Raw genomic sequence first — 6,878 nt, forward strand, 5'->3', positions numbered from 1 at the left:
GTTGTTTTTTTTTTTTTTTTTTTTATGTGCTTGTTCATTTGTGAACAGGAGAGGTGTGGAAAAAAAATGTGAACAATATGGTAATGTGTTCACTTAACCTCCAGTTGGTGTATATATCATTTTGTCTCATTCATCTGTTCCCCTTTTCCACCTAGGTTGGCAGGTTATTTGGTCTTTGGCATCTGTGTGTCAACATGTTTCTCATCTATGAGTGAAGCAGAGCTTTAAGATTGATTTACTCTTAATTTAATTTTTTCACCCATGACTGCTACTTATTTCTTCATAATGTGAAATGCACTGACTCTCTGCTGTCTGAGCCCCGTAGCTATATGTACCCATGTCACATTGCATTTCAGCAGCTACATGTTTATCACACCAATCCAGGTTAATTCTAGTGGACACACAGGTGTGTTCTCGGTCCCTTAGGTCTTGCAGGACACTGGTCAAACTGAACACCCTATTCCGCCAGTCCAATCCCTTAAATCCTTTGGAGTGCTTTGTGCCGTTGGCTGTGCCAGTTGAGAGTGAAAGTCCTGTAGCTAATGCAGTAGCACTGTAGCACCTAATATCCCTGTGTGAGGCCAGCGTGGGTGATTTATTATTATCTAATGATGAATTTTACTAGAGTTGGGTATTGAGGCCAAGGTCAGTGGATCAAATGGGATTTGTGTTTGGTAAATTGTCAGTCTGAGCGAGGCATCCAGCCCAATCCTTTGGTGTGATGATACAAGTGTACAAACACCATAGGAATACAGACATGCTTTCTCTTTCTCTCTTTTAACACAAACACACTACAGGTATCCAAGCTTGGGCTGAATGGATAATAAGCCTCAACTGGGCCTTTCATTGAAAAACACCAAAATCCCGAAACCCCCTAAAAGATATGTACAACACCTGGAGTAAAATCTCTTCGTAAACTGAAATAAATTCATTCAGTTATGGATGATGCCACAAGCAGAACATTTTTTTGCTGGACCAGCCACAGGCCACACTATGTCTGCAAATGTCCGCCCATCAAATATTGAAGTTTATAAATAATTGCTTTGGCACACCTTGCCAAGTAGCGCTATCCATGGTAGTGAAAGGGGGATTCAATTCTGGCATGTTAAATTAGCATTTAACATTAAATCGCCTTTTGTGTTGTCGTGTAGGATCGCCATCCCAATGCGAAAGAAATTCTGCCCTCAATTTATCCGATCTAGAAATCCAGTCTGGTCAAATGCAAGTGCCTTTCATCCTACTCATGCATTTTCTCCCTTACCTCATACTCCACATACTCCTCCTCCTCCACCTCGTAGGAAACCGTTTGGATTTTGATGTGTTCGCCGTCCTCCAGCAGCTTCGCCTGAGGATCCTCTGTGCCAGGCGTGTCTGCCCCTGCTGTGTTGGATGCCTCCTTCGCCTTCTTCTCCGTGAAGGTGGTCTCACAGCATTCGCTTTTGTATTCCTTAGCCTTAATGCTGCCGCTGTCCTCCTTGTATAGGATGAAGTTGGGCCTGTAGAAGGCCTCTACTGCCAGATGCAGCGAGGTGGCGTCCAAAAGTTGCTGAGATTTCACCTTCCCGTTGGTATTGTATCCTCCTCCGCTCACTACGTTGCTGTTATTCACCTTTCCACCTCCTCCTCCTCCTCCTCCTCCTCCCTCACCTCCACCACCACCTCCTCCTCCAGCAAAATAATTAATAATGTTTTCCTGGTACTGGTTATTAGGGAAGTCTCCCCCATAACCGTTGACCATGTGCTTACTGTTTTTGTCCAATAACGGGTTCTGGAGCTCACTGAGGTTCTCCATAGCAACAGAGGTCAAAAGGTGAGCAGGAGGAGCTTCTCTGTGCTTTTAGCTCAAGCGAGGAGATGGAAGACTGTTGGCTGATATATGCTCCTCAGTGACGTGCGTCGATGTCAGTAAAGATGTTAGCATTCAGAATTCAGCACTCTGAGACCTACAGAGGAAACAAACAGCAACAGAGAGCGGGAATTTTTTAGATTCAAACTTAAAAGGAGAATTTTATTTGACATCTAGAGCCGGTAACAGTTGGATGACAATTTGCCAAATACTAACTGAAATACGTTCAGCCGTCGCTCCCTCAGCAGCAACAGCTTTAACAGCATCTCACTTGTCAAGAGCTGCACACTGCAGATGATTCACTTAAGTTTAATTTCCGTCCTTACTCCAGACATATATAGTAAGCTTACACAGACGTGCACATATCTCAGCGTGGTAACAGCAACATCTCGAAGTACTGCCCTCTACTCAAAATATCTCAGATAGCGATGGATCATATCCTTCGCTATCTGTGTGTGTGTGTGCGTGTGTGTGTTTGTGTTTTCTCCGTGCACCTAAGTAGATCCATTGCTCCATTGTTAAGGTCTCATTTGGTGTCATCAGCCTCTGTCTGATATGGATCAGTTGAGGCCTCCTATACATGCACAGCTTAGACGGCTGTAATCTGCCACATCTGTGGAAATATATGGCTGACATTTATGCTGAAATTACTTTGACATTGGTGGCAAATTTTCTTTCATTTATTCATTCAACACATGAATGTGTGATAATAAGCTGAAGAGGAAAACTGTATTATAATCATTAATGATGAGTTAACTAAGATGGCCATGTCTGAGCCATTCCTGTGGAATTAAAGGAATACCGTTTGGGATATTAAAAGAAACTGAATACCTAATAATGTAAATGAATCAGTACTGTGTCACCTCCATTCAGGCTTGATTGCTTGTCCTTGGTATCCCAGATATTGGAAGTAAAGTTTGATGAAACATTTCAGTGCTATGAATTCAGTGGTATCTAAATTTCAATGTTAAGCATTCAGTAGTATTATATAACCCTAACCACAACCCCCACCCCCCTAAAATAAAATGACCAGAACTGTGGCTGTTTGGCATAAAGCTGTCGAGTCAGTGTCCTGACATTTCACCATAAATATAAAACAGAGCTGCAAAACCATTAAAATAGACTGGACAGCCTTTAGAACTTGCATAAGTTCATTGAAAATTGATCAATATCTTAAAACATATCATAATGATGCCAGCCATGCAGTGGAATGCTATAATTTGCTTTGGCTGTTGCTCCCACAGAGGACAGACAAAAGTGTCACCTTCTCTACATTTAACCATCAAAACGATATTGCCACTTCCCCTCAGCAAAAATAGCCCAGAGTTCTCTGCTGCTCAGTTGCCACCCATAACCTTTGTCTGATTAATCTGCGTTTAAAATAGAAATGCCAAAAGCAGATTATTTCTCAGGGTCCTGACCCCAATCGTGTATGGCTGTCTTACTGCAGTATTTCCACACCCATAAAGAGAAGGTATTTCCATTTGAAGACAACAAGATTACACATAATGCAAAATGGCATTGTGGCGATGGGATATGGATAATACCTTGTTGGTTCACAGGTTAATAAATTGCACACTAATCGTCTCATAAATTATTTGATGTTTCCTTCCTGTCCTTCGGTAAATCATGTTTCAAAACGTGCACTGATTCGTAATCTGAAAACAAGATTTTAATTGTTATTTTTGCTTAACCTTTTATACTCTGTATTATACATTAATTTAAACACCCAGTATATGGCACATGACATTAAGACATGTACGATATTTAGACTGGAACGGTACAGTGCGGACAGTCTCCCATTGGGCAGGACGTAGAAGATATAGAGGTCCCCCCTGCGTCACTGTCCTGATCCTCAGTGTGTTCTCATTCCTAATCTTTATCCATTCACCCATGCTCTGTCCTGTAAAGTTTTCACACATAACCCTCTGTTTTAATCTTTCATTTACTGTGTAATCATCACTTTCTTCTCAGATTCCCTTACTCCATTTTTTTTCCTCTCTGAAAGTTAGTTTGTCTTCCTCATTTCCTGCAAAGCACTTTTTTTTTTTGTGTTTGCTATACTTTTCATGTTTTCTGCCCCATGAATAAAATACAAGCCACATGCTCCCAGGCTTTCTGAAGCGCAGTAAGCACCGGACAGCCGGCAACGTTTTCACGGTTCTTCCCCGTTGGACCTCCTGCTCCTGAATGTGCTGACATCGTTGTTCCATGCCAGTGCCCTCTTTGGTCCACATATAGCTCCAGGGAACACACACCCATGCAGTTCTTGAGTCAGTTGACTAAAAGTGTGACTATCAAGGCTGTGAGCAGATTCCCGTGCAATACTGAAGATGAGCAGGTGCTTAGGTTGCTATCTGCTCTGGATGCTCCTATCACGTGTTATAGATTGCTGCTTCTCTGAGGAATGATAATCTCTGACCCATGTTCAAACCCCACAGAGGCATCTACCATGTTTAAGTGTCCTTCACTAAAAATATTACATCCCTGACAACTCCAGGGATGATAATTTGTTGCTGAAAATTTGCTGTGACGAAAAATTTGACGAATAATCAGAACTGATTTTATCGGCCATGACCTGCAACTCATTTTTAAAATTTGTACTACTTTCTATTTATGGATTTTGGACAAGTTTGACATGACACACCCTTGTGACCCTTTGTTTTTTTTTAAATGTCAGAATGCATTTACTTTTCATATCAAAGCATAGCCACTTAAGATCCAAGGGGCTACAAATAGCGTTCAACATCAATAAATCACTGCCGCATTAATGCTTAAGCACTGCTGTGATTACCATAATCACATGAAGCAGTCTGCAAGAGGAAAAGTTACTCCGACTGGCGTCTCGTCCGCTGTTTAGATTTGATGGTGGAATTCTGCTGCTCAAAGAGATAGTGCCAAACAACACGTATCAGGATGCTGCTCCTTCCAAAAACAGCTAAAGATTTCCGAGTTTCTCACAATGGCAGATGGTGGAACCTCGGACAAAAATGTTCATTTTATTTTCCCCTTCGTTAAGGTTTTCCAAACAGACCAGTCCAACAGGTGCTGCAAACAGGTCGATGCTGATAAATTCACTCTTCGACGGGGTCTGAGCTTACAGATACAATGGGCTGTCATATAGCTATAATAAGTGTTGTTATAAGTGTTTCCTTGTTTCGAACACTGTGAAACTCCTACCCCGCGGCAGCGCTACAAGCTGACAGCGGATTACTTTTCGTGTCATTACTTCTGGATGCTCTGAGAAATCTTTTTGGTGTTGTCATTCTTCCAAATTCATTGCTGCTGTGTTGTTTGGTGCAGAGAGGAGCTTTATTTTTTCAGTAAATGGGAATTTAAGTGTGAATAAGCTATTTCAGGGCAAGCTGAGCAATGTAGGACACCTCATAATCAGTGCAGATGAATGTTATAGAAATAGCCATGCTTCTCTGTGTGTGTGTGTGTGTGTGTGTGTGTGTGTGTGTGTGTGTGTGTGTGTGTGTGTGTGTGTGTGCGCGCGTGAGTGTGTGCGTGTGTGTAGGAGTTTGTGTTTTGCCCATGTACGGCTGTGAGTAAATACATGTGTGTATGAGTGGGTGGATGTGTTTGTTAGAGAGTGAGAGAGTAACAAAGAGATGGAGTGAGAAGAGGGGAAAGAAAGAGAGAGATCATACTTATATGTGATTCTCTGGTTGAGTGCATTTGGGCATGTTGGTAGACAGCAGCGGCTGGGAGGTATAAAGAGCTGGGAGGTACAGCTGAAAGCGAATGAGGCAGAGCAAACGCTGTTGCGAGGAAAACAATTCAGCATGACAGAGATGGCACAAGCACAGGCCCGTGTGCTGCAGTGCCGCTGTGCAGGAGAGCCCAGGGGTGTCTGACAAGGGGCTAATAGATTAGCGAACAACCTGTAAGCATCCAGGTGCGGGGCGGGGTGGGGGGGTAAGAATGAGGCCGTGGCACTGCTAACATGCCAGCCACGCCGATACGTCTGTGTGCTTCAACCCCATTAGACTACCGTCAGCACACTCTATTTCCCTGTGTCAGCCCATTGCCAATCAACCTCAGACCTCTGACCCTGAAGCCGAGAGCGGGTATTATCAGCCAGGCCTTGAGGCCAGCGCGGCGAGATGCAGCAGAATACCAATGTGTCTTATCTGTCGGCCATGTTTACCAACCTATTTCATCCAGACTGTGTCTCTCACAGCTTTTCCTGGATACCGCATGTGGAGATCTGCTCACTGTGCTCGACAACAACAACTTCATCTTTCTGTAATTTCATTTTGGAGGCAGTGGCTGGCGTGTAATATGCATAATAAGGTAACACCAGGTAGTTATTGATGATCACAAAACGGGACAATGCACGAGAGCTCATTGTCCGAAATGCAAATGCATCCTAAAGCACATTTGTCAGTGAACTGTACCCCTGGCCTCGGCACATGAAAGTCCACTGACAGATTAAGCAACAGAAAAGGATGAAGTGAGTAATGGGCTTAACACAGTGTTGACTGATCCTTTTATGAAGCATTATCATCAAAGGAGACTGTGTAAAAATGTCGTAATCCACATGAAATTAATCTGAATCCTACTCCTGTGTCAGCAGCCACTGCTGATAGTCTGTCCTCTCCGTCTACCCGTCTATCTGAGGAGCTGATAAAACATTAAACACTTAGCAAGGAACCTTCCACAGGAGTCAGGACTCCTCTGGAGCCTTGTAGCATTACAGTCGTATCACTTGGCTTAGTGTTTTCCACACCTCCGGCACATGATTTAAAGTGTTCCTTGATGTGTAAATCCGCTATTGAAAATCTCCGCCACATGTTTTTGAATTATTAAATGGGAGGTTGCTGTCAATAGAATCCATGTACACTCTAACAACAAACAACAAGCCAACCCAGCCATGATGCTAGACTGGTTTGTTATTAGTGAGAGGCAGGCTCCGGCTAAGTTGTCTTCATTGCCTATTGATTGTGATCTCCAGTTGCTGATAGCAAGACAGCAGAATTTAGATTGTGTTCTGGCTTCTGAAACAGCTATAGATAGAAAGATAGAT

General features: G+C 43.0%; 1 pseudogene; it reads right to left on the reverse strand.

The window, feature by feature from the left end:
- Positions 1–1,261: 1,261 nt before the first annotated feature.
- On the reverse strand, positions 1,262–1,939 carry LOC111667716 (synapse differentiation-inducing gene protein 1-like pseudogene; annotated as a pseudogene).
- Between the last annotated feature and the right edge of the window lie 4,939 nt (positions 1,940–6,878).

This window comes from Seriola lalandi, unplaced genomic scaffold (genome assembly GCF_002814215.2).
Source record: "Seriola lalandi dorsalis isolate HSWRI2012SDOR001 ecotype SW California unplaced genomic scaffold, Sedor1 jcf7180002003646, whole genome shotgun sequence".
In the NCBI taxonomy this organism is placed as follows: Eukaryota; Metazoa; Chordata; class Actinopteri; order Carangiformes; family Carangidae; genus Seriola; species Seriola lalandi.